At 42.6% G+C, this 20924-nt stretch overlaps 2 protein-coding genes across 4 annotated transcripts in view; one reads left to right on the top strand and one right to left on the bottom strand.

The window, feature by feature from the left end:
- The window catches only part of MYPN (myopalladin), a 134506-nt gene extending 126967 nt beyond the window's left edge, over positions 1-7539 (bottom strand). The window contains exons 1-2 of one of the 3 annotated variants that reach the window (XM_058189467.1): positions 7454-7539; positions 4311-4374 (exon numbers count right to left, since the gene is read on the bottom strand). The gene's annotated coding sequence lies outside the window, so the exon portion shown is untranslated. The remainder of the gene's footprint in view (positions 1-4310; positions 4375-7453) is intronic. The other 2 variants (XM_058189473.1, XM_058189469.1) reach the window with 2 other exon arrangements.
- The window catches only part of HERC4 (HECT and RLD domain containing E3 ubiquitin protein ligase 4), a 79562-nt gene that overhangs the window by 648 nt on the left and 57990 nt on the right, over positions 1-20924 (top strand). The gene's annotated exons all lie outside the window — the stretch shown is intronic.

Here is a 20924-nt window from a genome sequence, read left to right as displayed (position 1 = left end):
TGTATATGTGGTAAACCTCTCACTATTAGGTTCAAATTCATAATTATTCTTTGTTAATTATGGGCATTATTCTATGAATGTAAGCTATTCTGAGAAATTATTTTTAAATATTTAGCATAACATTTATACACTCTTCTTTGTGAGGGAGAGAAATTGTTGAGTTTGTTATTTTAAACTGGAAGCCATTCAACTATTTCCATTGTAGTATTTGTATTACAAGAAAAAAAAAAGGAAGCATTTTAGTTTGTCAGACTGCCGGTTTTATGCTCATACGATGTCTTTCTATTGTTAGCTACCCGTGGTGACAGTTGCATGTCTTCTCCATCTTTCATGTGCCTGAATACTTCTTTTGATTTCTTTTTATAAAAGCACCAGGTGGCGGCCAATCGTTCTTTTGTTCAGATTACTTCTTCTTCGACTAAAATCTGTTGGGAGGAGTTTACAGAGAAAAGGCACTGCATGTGAAAGATACAGCAGAAGTTTCCCTTTGTGTGCTTTGTTGGGACAAATGCCGCAGTAATGAATTTAATAAGGAAAATCTCCAATTTTTCTTCATTGCTATTGTCTTCTGCTATTGTGCATTGTTAGAACCTGAGATTATTGTTAGCTAACTCAACCAGGGATGCATCCTTACAAAGGATATGCCTTCTCCAATCTTGGGCTCTCCAGTCATGGGGACTACAAATCCCAGGATACCGGAGAATAATAATTTGGGACCAATTGGAATATATTTTATTTTATTTTATTTATTTATTTTGTCACAACAATATATGTAGGTATCATACAAAAAGATTATATAGTATATAAACACATATATGAGTAAATATAAGGAGGTATAAGCATATATATAGGAAGAAGAAAAGAAACAATAGAACAGGAACGGTAGGCACGTTTGTGCGCTTATGCACACCCCTTATGGTCCTCTCAGGAATGGGGTGAGGTCAATAGTAGAAAGTTTTTGGATAAAGCTTTTAGGATTATGGGAAGAGACCACAGAGTCAGGTAAAGTATTCCAAGCACTGATGATTCTGTTACAGAAGTCATATTTTCTGCAATCTAGATTAAAGCGGTTGACATTGAGTTTAAATCTATTAGTTGCTCTAGTATTATTGCAATTAAAGCTGAAGTAGTCTTTAACAGGAAGGACATTACAATAGATGATTCTGTGAGTTAAGCTTAGGTCTTGTCGAAGGCGACGGAGTTCCAAGTTTTCTAAGCCTAGGATTTCAAGTCTGGTGGGATAGGGTATTTTATTGTTTTATATTGTTTTATATGCTGCTAAATGGTTACCTTAAAGAAAGGCTGTTTATTCATTTCAAGAATAGACCACCAGCAGATGGTTTGGAATCATCTAAGCTTTATGGCATAGATATTGATGCCCATTAGAATACAAAAAAAGATCAATCTGCATCTAAAACTATAATGGAAATAAAAGCACTGAACCTGTGTGGTTAGTTATTGAAGGAAACCAGAGGATCGTGGAAAAAGATTCCACTTCCACTTCCCCATCCCTAATCCATATTTTCTAAAAGACCAGCAAAATAAAGACTCAATTCTAGAAAAAGTTTTGAAATTGTTTATGATTCACTTAAAATTCTTAGGAGTATTCTTCGCTCTTAAATCTCTGCCATTTGCTTCTGCAGGGCTCGCAGCGTTGGTCAATAATTTTGCCACATGCCCTTTCGTAATTCTTTCAGTGTGAACATTATGGCCTAAGAAACAGTCTAGCATCTTTTTCAACACTGATACCCCAATTAAACACATTCTTCTTGTGCATAGATCTTTGCCTTAAGACCCCATCCCACTCCTAGTTTAATTTCTTGTGAAATAATATGCTTTTGAGAAGAAAGCATGAAATTGCCCTGCCACCAGGTATATTAATAAGGAAGGCTGTTGTGAAATAGCCTTCCTTCTTAATATACGGCTGACAAACCACACTCAATGAGTAGTTCTTAATTATACTACATCTACATGGAGGGAAGTAAACAGTGGGGTACCACAAAGTTTTGTCTTAGGTCCAGTACTGTTCAATATCTTCATAAACAACTTAGATGAGGGAATAGAAGGGAAACATATCAAATTTACAGATGATACTAAACTGGCAAGAATAGCCAACACCCCAGATGTAAGCTCAAGATCCAGATGCATCTTGACAGACTTGAATATTGGGCTAATTAAATATGAGCCAACAGTGTGCAACGGCAGCCAAAAAAGCCAATGCAATCCTAAATTGCATTAACAGAAGGATTCAATCAAGATCACATGAGACACTAATACCACTCTATAATGCCTTAGTAAGACCACACCTAGAATACTGCATCCAGTTTTGGTCACCATACTATAAAAAAGATGTTGAGACTCTAGAAAGAGTACAGAGAAGAACAACCAGGATGATGAGGGGACTGGAGGCTAAAACATATGAAGAATGGTTACAGGAACTGGGCATGGCTAGTCTAGTGAAGACAAGCACCAGGGGAGACATGATAGCAGTGTTCCAATACTTGAGGGGCTGTCACAGAGAGGAAGGGGTCAAGCTATTTTCCGAAGCACCTGAAGGCCAGAAAAAGAATAATGGATGGAAACTGACCAAGGAAAGATTCAACCTAGAAATAAGGAGAAATTTACTGACAGTGAGAATAACTAACCAACGGAACAGCTTGCCTTCAGAAGTTGTGGGAACTTCATCACTGGAGGCTTTTAAGAAGAGATTGGACTGCCATCTGTCAGAAATGATGTAGGGTCTCCTGCTTGGGTTGGGTTGGACTAGATGGCCTACAAGGTCCCTTCCAACTCTGTTATTCTGTTCTGTTCTGAAATACAATGCATTTTAAGATGTAGATGCTATAACTGACAGTGTTTTGATAGTTGCCAAAAATATCGTTTTTTTCTAAGTTCCCACATAATTTTCATGGTCAGCTTGGGCTGCCCATTTGATAGCGCTGTTCGTTTGTGATACAGAAATGTTCATTTTATTCAGAACATTATGAGATACACCCTAGCGCAGAGGTCACCAACTTTTCGGACCTCAGGGACCACTAAATTCATAATTTTAAATTCCACGGACCACTAATATGATTTGCCTAATGACTGGCTGGCTGGGTGGGCATAGCTAGGTGGTCATGTGACTGGGTGGCCATGGCCAACTTAATGTCATTCACGTCAAGGAGCACCTCACCATCCTCTACTCACCCCTCCCACCCACTCCTCTCCTGCCTGCCCAGGCTCCTTACGGCCCCAACAGGAAGCAGAGGTTGGAGCTAAGCAGCCACCATGAGAAAGAGTTGGCAAAACAGCTGGCTCAGTTCAAATTGGATCTGACCAAGAAGGAGGCTCAACAGAAGCACCTCACTGAGGACTACGAGCATAGACTTTTCAAGCAGAGGGAAGACCTGTGGTAGTGCAAGGCCAGATATGGGCCCCTGGAGGCTCAGGGGGCTGAGATGGTCAGCTAGTTCCAGGCCATGATGCAGTGCCACTGGAACAAAACCATTCGGCTCTTCGCCACCAGCGGCATTTCCCTCCAGCCTTTGCCGAAAGCCCTGCACCAGGAGTCTGAAGCAGACCCTGAGTTGGAATTTCTGCCCCCCTCTGACCCACACAAAAAGACCCCGAAGGGGGAGACACTCTGCAGCAACACCAATGTTCATTGCACGTATCCAGCCCAGGGGCCATAGTTTGAGGACCCCTGATTTAGTGCAACATAAAAAATGCAAACAATTTTTCTGCAGACCACCAGTGGTCCATGAACCACCAGTTGGTGACCGCTGCTCTAGCTTGTGGCCAATCCAATTTTATGACCTTTTTTTTGCAACCATCATTAAGTGAATGCTGCAGTTATGATGTGAACTCATTGTTCTCTATGGAACATTTCCCACACACACACACAAAAAAAAACCCCCCGCTGGAAACAAATGCTGATTTTCAGCAAAAGCATTTAAATCATGGTCACATGACTGCAGGACACGGCAAACAGCCATAAATGTGGGCCAGTAGACAGGCACCCAAAATGCAGTCATGTTGGAACTTTGTAACCAGGTTGTAAGTACTTTTTGAATGGGGTCTGCCCTACCTTTATATTAGAATCCTGCTGAGAATTCAGATATGGTACTTAGGCTTAGTCACCGAAAGAAACCCCCACTCAGTGATTCCCTCCCCTGTCCCAACAATCTCCTCTGTTATTGTGCAATTCAGATAACATTAACCCAAGCCCTGAGAAAAATGTGGCATTTTGTACTGTTGCAGATTCAAAGGACACTTGCTATATTCTGCTACTTCCTTCCAAAGAGGTAGAACAATTCATAAGCACTCACCGTTTTTCCACTGTTGGTCAACCGAGAAATAAGATGTTGGGTTGGTTAACACTCCACCCTGGATCTGACGACACAAAATACATGCAAAAAAAAAAAAAAGTGAATCCTGTTTATTTTGGTAATGGTTATAACTTTATTACTTCAAATATATAAGTGAGCTTCCCAGACTGCTAGTTATAGTCACAGGATGAAAAAACACAATTTTCTATACAATCAGCATTTAGAAAACAGAGCAGGGAAATGCTGGTTTCTTGGTGAACCTCAGAATAGTGTGATACGAAACTCAAATAATATTATGCATGTAGGAAGAACTCACGATGTATGTCTTTGGTTGATGACTCTGAGTTAAAGGATGTCCTTTCTTCCATTATAGCTTTAACGCTTTGAAAAGCAAATAATTTAGGTGGCTGGACTTTCTACTTCATTAGCTAGCTGTTCAGCTGTTGTCCTGTTCCAACTTTCCTGACACTGGTGTGTCCTACAACAGCACACTGATGATGGGAGTTGTAGTCTTAATAACTCTGGAGGTGTAAAATTAGGGATCCTCTCATCTTTTTATGAATCAATAGTCATTTGATTTTTCCCTCCACCTCCATATAAAAGTATTTCTACCTTGTATCAGGGATTTCCTAACCTAACCATCTACTGGAAAGCCGTTTGTCCAGAATGGTACAGAATCTCCTGCTTGAGCAGAGGGTTGGACTGCAAGACTTCCAAGGACTCTTCCAACCCTATTATTCTACAATCTATCTTCACTCTCATACAAACAGTCCCCCCCACCATCCTATATTTGACTCTCAAGAAATTTTCAGAAAAGAAGAATGGGGGGGGGAGACAGACATATGGGAGAACAGTAACAGAGTTGGAAGGGACCTTGGAGGTCATCTAGGCCAACCTATAAAAAGTATATGTAGAAAAGGGCAAATTCTAGGTCAGTGATGGCTAATCTTTTTGCCATCATGTGCTAGAAGAGGGGGCGGGGGGGGTTGTGCATGCCCACACCCATAATTCTATGCCCACACCCATTCACGCGTGTGTGATCCCACTTCCCCCACTTCTGGCATGCGATGGCCCGGTAGACCCATTTTTCTCTTTCACCTGGCTCCAGAGCCTTTCTAGGATTTGGGGGGGCAGAAAACGGCCTTTCCCACCCCCCCAGAGGTCCTCCGGAGGCCAAAAACAGCCCATTTGCCGACTTCCGGTGGGACCATAAAGCCTGTTTTTTGCTGTCCCCAGCCTCCAGGGCCTTTCTAGGAGTCTGGGGAGGGCAAAAATGGCCTTCCCACCCCCCTGGAGGTCCTCTGGATGCCAGAAACGTCCCGTTTGCCAACTTCCGGTGGGACCAGAAGGCCTGTTTTTTGCTGTCCCCAGCCTCCAGGGCCTTTCTAGGAGTCTGGGGAGGGCAAAATTCAGAGGTCCTCTGAATGCCAGAAACATCCCATTTGCCAACTTCTGGTGGGACCGGAAGTTGGCAAACGGGCTGTTTTTGGCCTCCGGAGAACCTCCGGGGATGTTGGGGAAGGCTGTTTTCGTCCTCCCCAGACTCCTAAAGAGGCTCTGGAGCCAGGTGAGAGAGAAAAATGGGCCTTCCCCACCACACCTCGAGGCCCTCCGGAGGCAGGAAACAGCCTGTTTTCCTACTTCTGGTGGGCCCAGAAGGCCCAAAAATCAGCTGGCTGGTGTGCACATGTGCGCCGGAGGTGAGCTCGCATGCCTGCTGATATGGCTACGCATGCCACCTGTGGCACACATGCCATAGGTTCGCCATCACGGTTCAAGGTTTTACATAAGCGAGCATCTGTTCAAACAGTGACATTGTCGTGTCCCACTCCTCCGCTGACGGCCGGGTCAGGGAAATCCGAATCAGGCGTGCCTCTGCAGCTCTGCCAAAGTCCTAGCAAAGTCCTCAAGGCAGGCAGGAGACCAGAAAGTGACTTCAGCAAGATATGTTCGACTTTGCCTGACTCAGAGACTGCCAGAAAGCAGATCCTTTATATAGGTCATGGGGTGTGGCTCCATGACTCAGCACTTATCCAGGCCTGCCCCTCCCTTCCTTCTGTTGCCTCCGCCTATCAAGTCTTCTGACGCGAGGGTCACTCCAGTCGGCAGCTGTTGGTAATTGGCCTCCCTCAGGCTCACATGCTGTGGGGGAGGGGCAGGGGTCTAGTTGCTCCGTTTGCCTGGGCATGGAGCCAGGGCTGGGGCCGGGAGATGCCCCCTCCTCCTCAGCCTGTCTGGGCATGGAGCCAGGGCTGGGGCCGGGAGGCATACTAGGACATTCCTCAGCGTTCGGAAGCAGATAAGAAGACCCCGGCTGCGGTGAGAGCGGGCAAGACACAACAGACATTTGAGAAATTGCTGTCCTTTAAAGAAACTGATTACATGCAAAGAGTTTTACCAAATTACATGAAATTCGGCATAGACACCTTACTCAAGACAGGGAACAACCATGATGTCCATCTAAATCTATCAAACAAAAGCAGCACCCATTAGAACAAAGATCCATTTCATGTTTCTATCACCGCTGTTAAAAGACCACAGGGGGAAAAAATTTTTTTAGATTCCCAGCTTGATGCCCACTTGATATGCAGAATTACTATGTGGATCGTCTCCAAACAATGACAGCATCGCCTGGGAATAATCGACTCACATTGCTGCCCAGCCCAATTCATTTGAAGGGAACCAGGTTGAGGGAAGTAAGATTATACAAGAAAGAAAAGAAATGTGAGGTTAGAGTTGAGGATACTCAATTAATACTTAAGGCGTCTATCAAAATAAGTGTAGCCTTAATCAACTGGCTACCTAAACTAACTTAGTTTTCCTGCCTTTGTTTTTAGATGAAATTACTTCCTTCTTTTTGCATCACCTGTTTTTGCCCATGTTGGGCACAACACTGTTGGGTTTGGACCACTCTCTCGCTTGTCTTCCCATTACAGCAAATCTGAGACTTCTATCTCCCCTTTTTCTCCGATGCCTAGTTGCCTTTCCCCAGCCTTTCCTACTGATTCCCACCTCAAAAGACCCCTCTTTTCTCTCCCCCACGTTTCTGCTTCCTTTTACTCCTTCACAGGTCACTGCAGCACACCGTCTGACACCTAAATGATAAAATTCTGGAAATCTGAGCAGAAGCCAGCTGAGCTCACCGTGAAGTGGCGGGATCCGCTTGCGCGTGGAGCCTGTCCCAGATCCTTCCTCCACGCTACCTCTTTGCAATTCCTCTCGGCAAGCTGCATGCTTCCCGGCATGCAGTCTTGACAAACTAGTAAGGAAGCTAATTTTAGGTTACTTCATCACAGGGCCGTGAAAAGATAAGGTGTCTTTTCCAAACCAGTAGCGTTGGCACTGTTATTTTTCAGAAGACCTGGGGCCCCACCTTGCTCTACCATTGGGCGGCGCTTGATAGCTCATAGAAATATGCCTAAGCATACAGTAGTTGTCATCTGCCCTAGGGGGAAATGGTCAGGAAACAAGGGGACTTCTTTGGTCTATATAGAGCAGAGGTCTCCAACCTTGGCAACTTTAAGCCTGGCGGACTTCAACTCCCAGAATTCCCCAGCCAGCTTTGCTGGCTGGGGGGTTCTGGGAGTTGAAGTCCGCCAGGTTTAAAGTTGCCAAGGTTGGAGACCCCTGATATAGAGACTTCGTGCCCAGTTTCAATATTCTTACTTTCATATTAACTAGATGGCCATAGTTTGATCCTCCTTCAGGGGTGTCCTCACAGTATGGTCAAAAATTCAAGATGGGGACCATGATGGTAGGATTGTGACCATCATATTGTTGATCTTTTGATCAAACTCCCAGATGGTCCTGATCAGTAGTGAAATCCAATTTTCTTTTTACTACCAGTTCTGTGGGCGTGGCTTGGTGGGCATGGCAGGGGAAGAGTACTGCAAAATCTCCATTCTCACCCCACTCCAGGGGAAGGATACTGCAAAATCCCCATTCCCACCCCACTCTGGGGCCAGCCAGAGGTGGTATTTGCCGATTCTCCGAACTACTCAAAATTTCCGCTACCGGTTTTCCAGAACCTGTCAGAACTTGCTGGATTTCACCCCTGGTCGTGATATGGTCTTATGCATTACAGGAAGTCATCGACTTACAACCATTCATTTACTGACCATTCAAAGTTACAACGGCGCTGAAAAAAGTAACTTTGCTGTGTTTTTCACACTTGCCGCACACTTCCCTGTGGTCATGTGATCAAAATTTGGACACTTGGCAACTGGGTCAATTTATGACAGTTGCAGTATCTCGAGGTCACCCTTTTGTGAGCTTCTGATAAGCAATGTGAATAGGGAAGCCAGATTCACTTAACAACCGTGTTACTAACTTAACAACTACTGTGATTCACTTAATGACTGTGGAAAGGAAGTCCATAAAATGGGGCAAAACTCTCTTATCAACTGCCTTGCTTAGCAACATAAGTTTTGGGCTCAGTTGTGGTTGTAAGTTGTTGACTACCTGTATAAACCATGCCTGGGCTCTGTATATCTCTGGGTTTATATTTATGTGTGTTTAAGGAAGTGTACTTATTTGTCAAATTTCCAAACTGTCCAAATCAATTTAGGTGGTTTCACAAGATTAAAAGACAACATTATGAATAAAACAAACATTATATGAAAGTACAAGAAGGATAGGAAGGGAACAAAAAACCTGAGAACCTATCATTGCATCATTCCATCTAAAAGGGACATGCCCAAACAACCTCAGCTAAATCTTGGGGAGGCAACCAAGTTTTGAAGGTAGGCAAGAGGGAAGGGGAAGAATCTAGATCCAGGGACCAGTGCAGTAACAGTAGCACCGCTATGACCAACATAAGCAAACAACAGCAAAATATGCATATCCATCAGGCATGGGGAAAATCCATATAAAGTCTTTACCACTTCAAAATGATTTATTGAGAAATACATGCATTGCATATAAATTTGCTTGTAAAAAATCATATTTATCATCTTGCTTTCAAAAATATAGTTATTTTTATAATAATTGTAGGCTTTTCAGCAGGTGGCAGCACTAGGCAACCGCACCTGGCTTTCAAAGTTAAGCAGAATTCGGCTTGATTAGTATTTGGATGATAGATCTCTAGGGCAGTGTTTGTCAACATTAGCAACTTTTAAGATGTGTGAACTTCAACTCCCAGAATTCCCCAGTCAGGCATGGAATTCTGGGAGTTGAAGTTCACGTATCTGATAGCTGACAAGGTTGAGGGACACTGCTCTAGGGCAGGGGTGTCAAACTCGCATTGTCACAGCGTCAACACATGACGTATTGCCACTCCCCTCTTTGCTAAACCGGATGTGGGCGTGGCCAGTGCATGAGGCATTTGGCTCACGGGCCGCAAGTTTGACAGCCCTGCTCTAGGGAATTCCATGACTGTGGACCAGACTGGGAAGGTGAAAAATATTCCTGAAGAAATCAGGAATAAATCGCTTTTGTGTATTGCTGCTTGGGTCCCCGTATGTTGTGACCCAGACCCAAGTAGGTAGTAATAAACTTAGTCTGTGGAAAAACAAACAAACTTTATTCGAACAGCTTCATTTCCAGTGTCGTTCAACTCAAAGTAAAACAAATGCCTCCCAACACAAATTCGTCAGTTATCTCGCAAACCTTGGTCCAGTTAGGCAAACTGCCAAAGGCCCTTCCTGGCAAACATCCAGAAGCCACAAAAACAAAGACATAGACGAAGCAGAAGATGTAGCTACAACGTTATTTTCCGGCAAAGCTCAAACGCTGGTGCTGGTCTGTTTTAAGCTTTATGGGAGGGGCCAATCATCTCTTGGCCCTACTCCTGAGTTGTCCTCTCTGCTTGAGCTGCTCTTGCCTTCTGGCAACTCTTCTCATGCATGCATTAGGAACAGGCTCCTCCTGTTCCTCTGCCTCACTACTATCAGGCTCTGGAGGCTCTGGAACCTGCACCTCACTTCCCGATGGCCCTGGCCTCACCTCAGCCTCATCACTGTCCCACTCCATTGCCAGCTCCGCAGGCTGCTGACAGACCACAACACTGTAGTTCCCAGGAACCAAACTCAAGTTGAGTTTTTGCTGACACATTTTCTGACATGGAGGAAATAAATACACGTCTATGGAGATTCTCAGTCATCGACATTTATCCATAGACATTTATCTACTTCCTCTATGTCAGAAAATGTGTCAGAAAAAGTTCAATGGTCGTAGGTGTGAAAAACAGTCATAAGTTACTTTTTTCAGTACGGTTATAACTTCAAACAATCACTAAATGGATTATTGTAAGTTGAGGATTATCATTATACCTCTATCAATTTTCACAACATTAAAACTGAAGTTTATAATGTTTCTGAAATATGATTTTGAGCATTAAATCTGAAAATGAAATGGCAAGCAACTTTGTCGGTTATCAAGAATGTTATCACAATGTATTGGTCCTTAAAAATGAAAAATAAATTGTGTTCACATCTACCCTTAGTGATGGAATCTCACTGGGTGACTTACCGCGTAGTAAGTTGCTTCTTCGCAGCCCTACCTATTTCACAGTGTTGCTATTGCTAGAAATAGAGGAAGGAAAGCTGTGTTCACTGCTATGCAGCTGTGGACAGAAAATTATATTTTGACTTCTATTAAGTAATTAAATAATTGAAATATGCCGCATTGAAATGCCTAAAAAAATAAGACTGGGGCTGAAACTTTGGCTTCATGGTGTAAGGAACCATGCTAAACAGAATAACACTGGAGATACTTCCTTCTGTGAATAGACTGCAACCCTTTATTAAGGAATATTTTCAGCAACGGTCACAGAGGTTGCCAAAAGAGGTATGACATGGCTACGAAAAAGGTTCTTGAGGTGATAGCAGAAGTTAACTATCTAGCTGTTTACAGATTAGGCTACTGCTGCAATAAAACCAACCCTTAAATATGTTTCATCAGTTACAGAATTAAAAACAATAACAGCGAGTATTAAAACAAACTTTTACAAAAACATAGGTGGAAGGTAGGTTACATCATTCTTCTAACAGAACCACTTGCTGCAGTTATCAATTGCTCATATTAGAACCACAATATATAAAAATGAGAGGAATCTACTATCAGAGTAACAGAGTTGGAAGGAACTTTGGAGGTCTTTTTGTCCAATCCCCTGCTCAAGCAAGAGATTCATTACAATTCTGGACAAGTGGCTGTCGTCTCTTCTTAAAAGCTTCCAGTGATGAAGCACCCACAACTTCTGAAGATAAGCTGTTCAACTGGTTTATTGTTCTCATGGTCAATAGAATAGAATAGAATTTTTTATTGGCCAAGTGTGATTGGACACTCAAGGAATTTGTCTTGGTGCATATGCTCTCAATGTACATAAAAGAAAAGATACGTTCATCAAGAATTCTAAGGTACAACATTTAATGATAGTCAAAGGGTACAAATAAGAAATCAGGAAACAATCAATATCAATATAAATGGTAAGGATACAAGCAACATAGTTACAGTCATATAATCATAAATGGGAGGAGATGGGTGATAGGAACGATGAGAAGATTAACTGCAGATTTAGTAAATAGTCAAGAAATTTCTCCTGCTTCTCTCCTCGATTAGTTTCCATCCGTTGCTTCTTTTCTTGCCTTCTGGTGCTTTGGAAAATAAGTTGACCCCCTCTTCTTTGTGATAGCCTCTCAAATATTGGAACACTGCTCTCCTGTCATCCCTGGTCCTTCTTTTCACTAGACTAGCCATATCACACTCCTGCAACTGTTCTTTATATGTTTTTAGCATCCACTCCCCTAATCTTTTTTTTTTTTGGCTCTTCTCTGCAGTTTCCAGACTCTCTGTGTCTTTTTTATATTGTGGTGACCGAAATTGGATGCAGTATTCCAAGTGTGGTCTTACCAATGCCTCATAAAGCAGTATTAACACTTCACGTGATTTTGATTCTATCTCTCTGTTAATGCAGCCTAGGATTGCATTAGCTTTTTTTGGCAGCTGCTGCACACTGCTGGCTCATATTTAAGCGATTGTCCACTAGGACTCCAAGATCCGTCCCGCAGTTACTACTATTGAGTCAAGTTTCACCTAATCTGTACCTATACATTTTCTTGAGTTATGTATAAAACTTAAAAAAAAATTCTCATTAGCTAGGGCCCAGTGTTCAAGTCTGGCAAGATCCATCTAAATCTTGAGCCTATATTCCGGAGTATTGGCTGTTTCTGCCAGCTTGGTGTTATCTGCAAATTTGATGAGCTCTCCTTCTATTCCTTCATCTAAATTGTTTACGAAGATATTGAGTACTGGGCCTAAAACAGAACTGCTTACTTCACTGCTTACTTCCCTCCATGTAGATAATAGTTCCATTAAGAACTAGACGTTGAATGCTGACTTGTCAGTTAGTTACAAATTCATCTAATTGCAATGCTGTCTATCCCACATTTTTCTAGCTTAGTAAGAAGTAGGTTGTGATCTACTTTGTCAAATGCCTTACTGAAATCCAAGTATACCATGTGTCCTGCATTTTGCTGGTCCACTAATTTTAGTCACTTTGTCAAAGAATGAAATAAGATTTATTTGGCATCATCTGTTTTTGATCTATTTAGTTTCTGGTTATAACTTTGCCTGCTTCTAGGTTTTTGCAGATCTGTTTAATTATCTTTTCCAGGATCTTCCCAGGTATTGATGTCAGACTGATTGGTCTGTAGTTGCCTGGATCAGGTCCCCCCCCCCTTTTTTTTGAAGATGGGAACCATATTAGCTCTTTTCCAATCTTCTGCTGGTGCCCCAGTGCTCCGGGATCTTTGAAAGATATGAGTCAATAGCTCCACGACCACGTCTGCCACCTCCTTCAGAACTCTGGGATATAATTCATCAAGTCCTGATGATCTGAACTTGTCTAGAGTGGACAGGTATTTTCTTACCATATTCTTACCTTTTTTTAATTTGAATTCCTAGTCTTTTATGGTTCTGTTTTTGGTAGGTTGAGCTATTTTTGTGAGTGTGTATGTGTGAAGAGATATAATATAACAACAGAGTTGGAAGGGACCTTGGAGGCCTTCTAGTCCAACCCCCTGCCCAGGCAGGAAACCCTACACCATCTCAGTCAGATGGTTATCCAACATTTTCTTAAAAATTTCCAGTGTTGGAGCATTCACAACTTCTGCAGGCAAGTCGTTCCACTGATTAATTGTTCTAACTGTCAGGAAATTTCTCCTTAGTTCTAAGTTGCTTCTCTCCTTGATTAGTTTCCACCCATTGCTTCTTGTCCTGTCCTCAGGTGCTTTAGAGAATAGTTTGATTCCCTCTTCTTTGTGGCAACCCCTGAGATATTGGAACACTGCTATCATGTCTCCCCTAGTCCTTCTTTTTATTAAACTAGACATACCCAGTTCCTGCAACCGTTCTTCATATGTTTTAGCCTCCAGTCCCCTAATCATCTTTGTTGCTCTTCTCTGCACTCTTTCTAGAGTCTCAACATCTTTTTTACATCGTGGCGACCAAAACTGGATGCAATATTCCAAGTGTGGCCTTACCAAGGCATTATAAAGTGGCACTAACACTTCACGTGATCTTGATTCTATCCCTCTGTTTATGCAGCCCAGAACTGTGTTGGCTTTTTTGGCAGCTGCTGCACACTGCTGGCTCATATCTAAATGGTTATCCACTAGGACTCCAAGATCCCTCTCACAGGTACTACTATTGAGCAAGGTACCACATATACGGTACCTGTGCATTTTTTTTTTTTTGCCTAAATATAAAACCTTACTTTTTTCACTGTTGAATTTCATTTTTAGATAGCGCCCAATGTTCAAGTCTGTCAAGATCTTTCTGTAACTTAAGCCTATCTTCTGGAGTGTTGGCTATTCCTGCCAGCTTGGTGTCATCTGCAAATTTGATGAGTTCCCCATCTATCCCCTCGTCCAAGTCATTGATGAAGATGTTGAAGAGTACAACAAGATGCAAAGAAAGAATTAAGCAGTTCTGCTTTCTCCCTGCTGTCTGTCACCTCCTTGCCATCTTCTCCCATTAATTAACTGATTGATTCTTTTTTGTTTTATAGGTTGAAAGAAACTTTTTAAAAAATTTTTTTTGATATTTGTTGCAAGTCTTACTTCAGTCTGAGCCTAACTTCACCTTTGCAGATTTGGGCTACATCCTGGCTATATTCAGGCTTCAACAAAACTTATTTAAGAATAAGAATATGTAACATTTTACTATATGTAATCCTCGATTTACAACAGTTCATTTAGTGATGGTTCAACGTTACAATGACACTGAAAAAAGTGCCATGATCATTTTTCACACTTACAATGGAGGCCTTCTAGTCCAACCCTCTGCCCAGGCAGGAAACCCTACACCATCTCAGTCAGATGGTTATCTGTTGCTGTTGGTCTGCAACAATTATTTGTCGCCCTAGGTTCCCTGTTAATGTTGTCCTGGGTTCCCGCAGGAACGGGTCTCAACCCTCGTTGAGACAATTTAGGGGGTCCTCGCAAGGACGAAAGCAGCCGAATAAAAGACACCACACCAGGAGTTCTTCAAAATGAGATAGCACGAAGAAAGGGTTGTAGAAAAAGCTGTTGTAAAAAGATCCCCTTAGATCGCAACAGTCTCTTTTATTATGCAGTTTTAGCAGGGAGGGGTAATTACAGCAATGAGGGAATTTAGCATATAGAAACTTAACATCACCAATCAGCAAGCGTTTAGAGTATACGTATTAGCAAAATACCACGTGTTTTTCAGGAAATCATGCGTTTTACCTGAATAGAAACTCAACTTAAGGAATGCAAAACTAGAAGCTTATCTCAGGGAAGGCTAGGGGCCCAAATCAGGGAGAGCAATACTATGCATCTAACTCAGAGAAGGTTAGGCGGAATAGAAACTTAATTCAGGGAAAGACTATTAATCATGTCTGTCATGTAGCACTGAAAAAAGTCAAGTCAAGTTCTCCCGGCTGTGAGGCCTAAGAAAACCTGAACCAATGATATATCCATATGTCCTCTGTTTTTATTTTTTAAGATGGGTAATTGATATATCCATATGTCCTCTGTTTTTATTTTTTAAGATGGGTAATATTCTTCTAAAGCTATGACATCCCCAGTGGATCCCTCCGGGAGACCCGAGGTGTCAGTACTCTTTTTCAAAGGAATGGGTCCCGATTCAGAGTCTTCATCAGCCTCAGAGGCTAATTCTAAAAGAGGTTGTTTATATTCATTTTCAACAGTGTTCCTTAGCAAGAGGACATCATCTCCAATACTGTTTAGTCTTTGTTTCAAAAATGCTAGAACTCTCCCCATGACACATGGGCCAATTGTACATGCAAGGAGCAACAAAATCAGAGGACCAGCTAGGGCAGAGAGGAGGGTGGTTAACCAGGGAGAGAGATTAAACATTCCCTGATACCACGTGTGGGATTGAGAACGCTCTTTTTCTCTATCTTTCAATCGGGTATTTAATTCTGCCATAGAGTCAAGCACAACACCAGAACTTTCAGTGTAAAAACAACATTCTTCTTTCAAAGCTACACACAGACCGCCCTGTTTTAAGAATAGCAAGTCCAAACCCCTTCTATTTTGTAACACAACTTCGGAGAGAGAGGTCAGGGAATTTTGGAGGGCAACCATAGATTGCTCAATGCGTTTGAGATCAGCATCTATTTCAATACTGAGCCTGCGGATGTTTTTGTCAGCCACAACCATTCCTGCGATTCCAGTTGCAGCACCAGTGGCTCCTAGGCCCAGGAGAAGGGCCAAAGTCATAGTAGTAACCACCTCCCGTTTGGTTCGTGGAAGGTATTGGGGTGTTTCTATGCGAGAAAAGAACTCATTATTGGAAAAAACAGACATTTTAGGGAGAAGATAAACCTGAATGCAAAAAGCGTGTTTGGTGTGTAAAATGTCTCCACTGACACACGCAGTAGCACCCGTAGAGCAGGCCCAAATAGAGCCATTGGAAGGAATAAAAAACTGACCATTTAAACGTTTGGAAAGATCTACAGTTGATAGAGTAGTGTGTATTATAGTCCACCCTCCAGTGTCAAGTCCTAGTCTTTCTTTGGACAAGTATATTGTGCAGGAAGTATAGGCATCCGAGGAGGCATTGATACAATAGTGAGAAAAGTTAGAGGGTACATACCCAAGGCAACAACCTTGACCTTCAATTGAGGATACCGTTATAGAAGAGTTAGACCACCTACAACCGGTATCTGAGGTGCTATTGGTAAAAGGTAGGGCGGAACCTATGGCCTCATAAAAAGGGGGTTGAGAAGACAGACACAGCCAACATCTACTATCATTGTTAGGAAAAGTACGGGCTGCCACAAGGGCATCATGCGCAGAGGAGACCAAGGACACCAATGGATTGTTGCTTTTAATCAAGGGCTGTAAAAAGGGCGAATTGACTTGTTTGTTTGGGCCCACAGGTGGGGATGTTTCTAAGGACATGGTAAGACGAATTATGAATATATTTCCTGGATGGCTGTAATCGGAATTATCTCGACCTTCCCCATCTTTTCCCTTTAAGCCATTCAGTAATCGGAAGATTCCTTCCATGAGATGTAAAAGTAACAGTCATAGGATTGAGGCGAACGCAGCAGGCCCAATTGGAGCAGGAATTCCAAGGCAAATTGTTATCAGGGCCTAGTACAGCTTTGATATAGTCAGTAGTATAGGGAGCAGTCCACCAAATCTTTCCGGTTGACACACATTGCCAGGACTTGCAATACCAATCAGAGATGGTCCCACATTCATCTAGGTGGGAGAGATCGGAAAGATGTCCTGGGCAGATATACAGGCCTGGACCAATTGACCAGGCGTCCGAGGGAAGGATTACATTTTGTTTTATGTTTAAATCCATGGGCGCCGACCAGCATTTCAGCAAAGTCAAAGTAGAGTGCAGGAAACCAAGGCCACAGAGTTCGATTAGAGATGGAATGAAGGACGCCTCCTTGGAAGTCCAAAATAGTCCAAGTATAATTCGCGGGACGATGCAGGTTCTGCTGTGCTCCGGATAAGGAGCGCTGCAAACGGAGAGCTGCAGAGGTAGAAACGTGGGAATAGGGCAAGGAGCGAGATACGCCAGGGGAAAAATGGGCAGCAGAGAGAAGGGAAATTTTCATGTACATTTAGGAAGAGAGGAAGAGGCATTAGGGACAGAAGAGGCAAGAGAGATCAGGGATAGAATCAGAAGGATCTTCATCTTTCTTTTTTGGTTGATTGAGATGACAGGGGCGAACACAGCGAGCTGGAACCCACAGGACTCGATCAGGCAATTGAACTGCAGCGTAGCCTTTTCCCCAGGTAATCAATTGAGCTGGACCTTTCCAAGCTGGATCCGGAAGATGCCTATAATATACCAGAGGACGAGAAGAGGGGAGGGGAGGAGCGGAAAACTGTCTCGAGGCAGCAGTGGAGGCAGGAGATCCAGTTAGATTAAGAAAATTCAATGAATACAAGCAAACATTTAATACATTTTGCAACGCCGGGAGTGTCGGGGGGCTGATGCCTTTTGACCCCAAGTGTTTGTCCAAGGCCTGTTTAAGAGTCAAATTCGCTCTCTCTATAATGGCCTGGCCCTGGCTATTGAAAGGAATGCCGAATTTATGGATTATTGACCAGCGATGGCAAAATTGTGCAAAGGCAGAGCTCGTATAGGCTGGTCCATTGTCAGTTTTTAGAGTTTTTGGACATCCCAACGTTACGAAAGTCCGAATACAATGATTGATTACTTGTTTTGCGGTTTCACCCCTTTGCAAGGTTGCCATGATGAAACCTGAATATGTATACCTTGGCGGCTGCAAGTAGGGCATTGATGTATGATCAGATGCCTCAGCAGCCGTGAAGCCAAATTGTTTCATGAGCGCCTTTTTGTTTTGATGAAAATAGGAGTGACTGTCCCAAGGAGAGACAGGAGAAAGTGTCAAAAGAGAGGAGGCAGAGGCCGCAGCGTCTGCTACATAACAAAATAGGGATGTGTACGTTTGTCAAGAGAAGGGGACAAGTAAGATTGAAAAATAGTTTGTACTATTTGAGTAACATACTATGTGGAAGACAGAGAAAAAGACAAACAATCAATAAAAACCCAACTCCCACCCTTTTTATTCATGTGTGGAAGTTGGTCACTAACAAATCCATGCTATCAAAAACTTCCAAAAACAAACCACAACCTTCTAACTTATCACATCCTATAACTTTCTAACTCATCTCTGAAATAGTTCCTAAAACAGGGCACATATTGTGCTGCTAAAAAAGAAAAAGAAACAATACAAACAGCAAATAAGGGTGAGTCAGTTTGTGTGGAAAACCTGAGTGCATTTTCCAAAAAACAGATTTACGCTTTAAAAAAAATGCATCCATACATAAGAAGATAGCCATGTGTCTGAAATGCTGTAGGGTTTCCTGCCTGGGCAGGGGGTTGGACTAGAAGACCTCCAAGGGTCCCCTCCAACTCTTATGATGTATGTGAACAGCTGCAAAAATACAAAACTAAAGGAAACATTTCGAGTCAAACTCAGTGCTTTGAAAACATTTATAAAGGTATAGGTTTAATCAGGCAGTTTAAACCTCAAAAAGTTCCAGAAAAAAGATAAGATTAAAATTAAAGGCAAAATCAAAATTGTATGCATGACTAAAAATTAAAATCAAAATTATTTTCAGGGTTAAAAGGAAAATATGTCTGCATAGTTTTTACATAGCTTGTTACAAAAGCAATGCTTCCAGAGAGCCTAATTGTCCCTCCCTTCTCAGACAAGAAAGAAGAGAGAGAAGAAAAAAAAATGGAGTGGGGGTGAATGGTTCTCCCCCGTAGCCCGCCCTTTTCCCTGGCACAGCAAGGAACAAAAGGGGGGGGGGTAGTTAAGATAAGCCAGAGGGCAGAGAAAAAAAAGTTAAAAGTAACTCACTGGAAAGACACTCTCATGCATATGAAGAGAAAAAAAAAAATGTCCAAAAGTAACTCACTTGCTTGCAAAAGGAAAGAAAAATGTTTTATTTCTTTTCCAAAAGTACCTGGCTGCTTGCATACGGAATTTATGCAGACAGATACACACACACACACACACACACACACACACACACATGCAGAGACAATTTCTCACACATGCACACATTTCTTGCAAATCCAAAAGACAACACAGAAATTTCACACCTTCTCAATGAGTTTTGCACATACACACATTCCATGCAAATCAAGCATCACAATTATCTCTACAATTCTTATGCAGGTCTGAAAATGATCACATACATACATACACAAGCACACACATCATCAAACAACATTTAAAGACCTGGGGAACTTGTCTGAGAAAACTCAGCAGTTTAAATCATGACTGTGATTGTGGATCCTTTTAAGTCATTTTTGATCTAAGTGACGTCTGCAAGTAAAATGAGGCATTCAAGGATCATGTGCCAGATGGACAGAATTTTTACAGGGGCTCTTGGACTTTCATGGAAAAAAGTTCCCAATGTTTCCCATGTAGTCGCTGTGAGCAAATTCTTTTCCAGATTGTTTCCAGATATAGAGAAGCAATTAAACCAAATCAGTTGCTGATCACCCATGGGGGAAAGGGAGGGGTGCTCTGGGGGAAGGGAGGCAGGCAGGGGAAAGGAGGCAGTTTTCAAAGCAGGGATGGAAGAAACAGGCATTTGGTACAATACGCTTTCTAGCTCAATATGCTTTGAAGGTTCAGAGTGGGGGGAAAGGGAGGAGGAGGGAAAGGAATGAGCAGACATAGGAGCTAAAGGAACGGAGAGTGAATGCCTGCCGTAGGAAGTAACAGCTTCTTTTAAATTTTTAAGCACCCGTACATTGATGTTGTCATGTATCGGCTGTCCCCCTCCTGGTGGATTGAGGTTTAAAGGGTAAGCCGATATCGGGGGTTCAGTTCTTAGAGAAAGAGAAGAAAGAGCAACCAAGGCAGAAAAAGTGCCTGCAGCTATGTCTGTATCCTCCGAAGGGGGGGGAGACGCTACAGAAGGAGAAAGAGCTGTGTCTGCAGGGGGAGCAGAGGCAGCTACAGAGACAGAAGGAGACTAGAAAAGAGGTAAGAGATTTCTTAGAAAGAGGATAGACAGTGGTGCCATTAACTTTTTGCAAACAATTAGCCTTCTTCACCAGAGAGTAAAGCTCATTCCTATGCCATGATGAGACTTTCGAGTTCGAGGAGCTCATTACTTACGTATGCATGTGTCGCGTCCCGGACGGGTAAGCAATGAGGGTGAAGGTGACGCACCGCTAGACAACGATCACGCCTCTGGACAACACAACAGGACAGGACGAGCCCCCAGATGTTGCTGTTGGTCTGCAACAATTATTTGTTGTCCTAGGTTCCCTGTTAATGTTGTCCTGGGTTCCCGCAGGAACGGGTCTCAGCCCTCGCTGAGACAATTTAGTGGGTCCTCGCAAGGACGAAAGAAGCCAAATAAAAGACACCACACCAGGAGTTCTTCAAAATGAGATAGCACGAAGAAAGGGTTGTAGAAAAAGCTGTTGTAAAAAGATCCCCTTAGATCGCAACAGTCTCTTTTATTATGCAGTTTTAGCAGGGAGGGGTAATTACAGCAATGAGGGAATTTAGCATATAGAAACTTAACATCACCAATCAGCAAGCGTTTAGAGTATACGTATTAGCAAAATACCACGTGTTTTTCAGGAAATCATGCGTTTTACCTG

This window comes from Ahaetulla prasina, chromosome 6 (assembly GCF_028640845.1).
Source record: "Ahaetulla prasina isolate Xishuangbanna chromosome 6, ASM2864084v1, whole genome shotgun sequence".
Lineage (NCBI taxonomy): Eukaryota > Metazoa > Chordata > Lepidosauria > Squamata > Colubridae > Ahaetulla > Ahaetulla prasina.
This window is presented reverse-complemented; position numbering and strand designations above follow the sequence as displayed.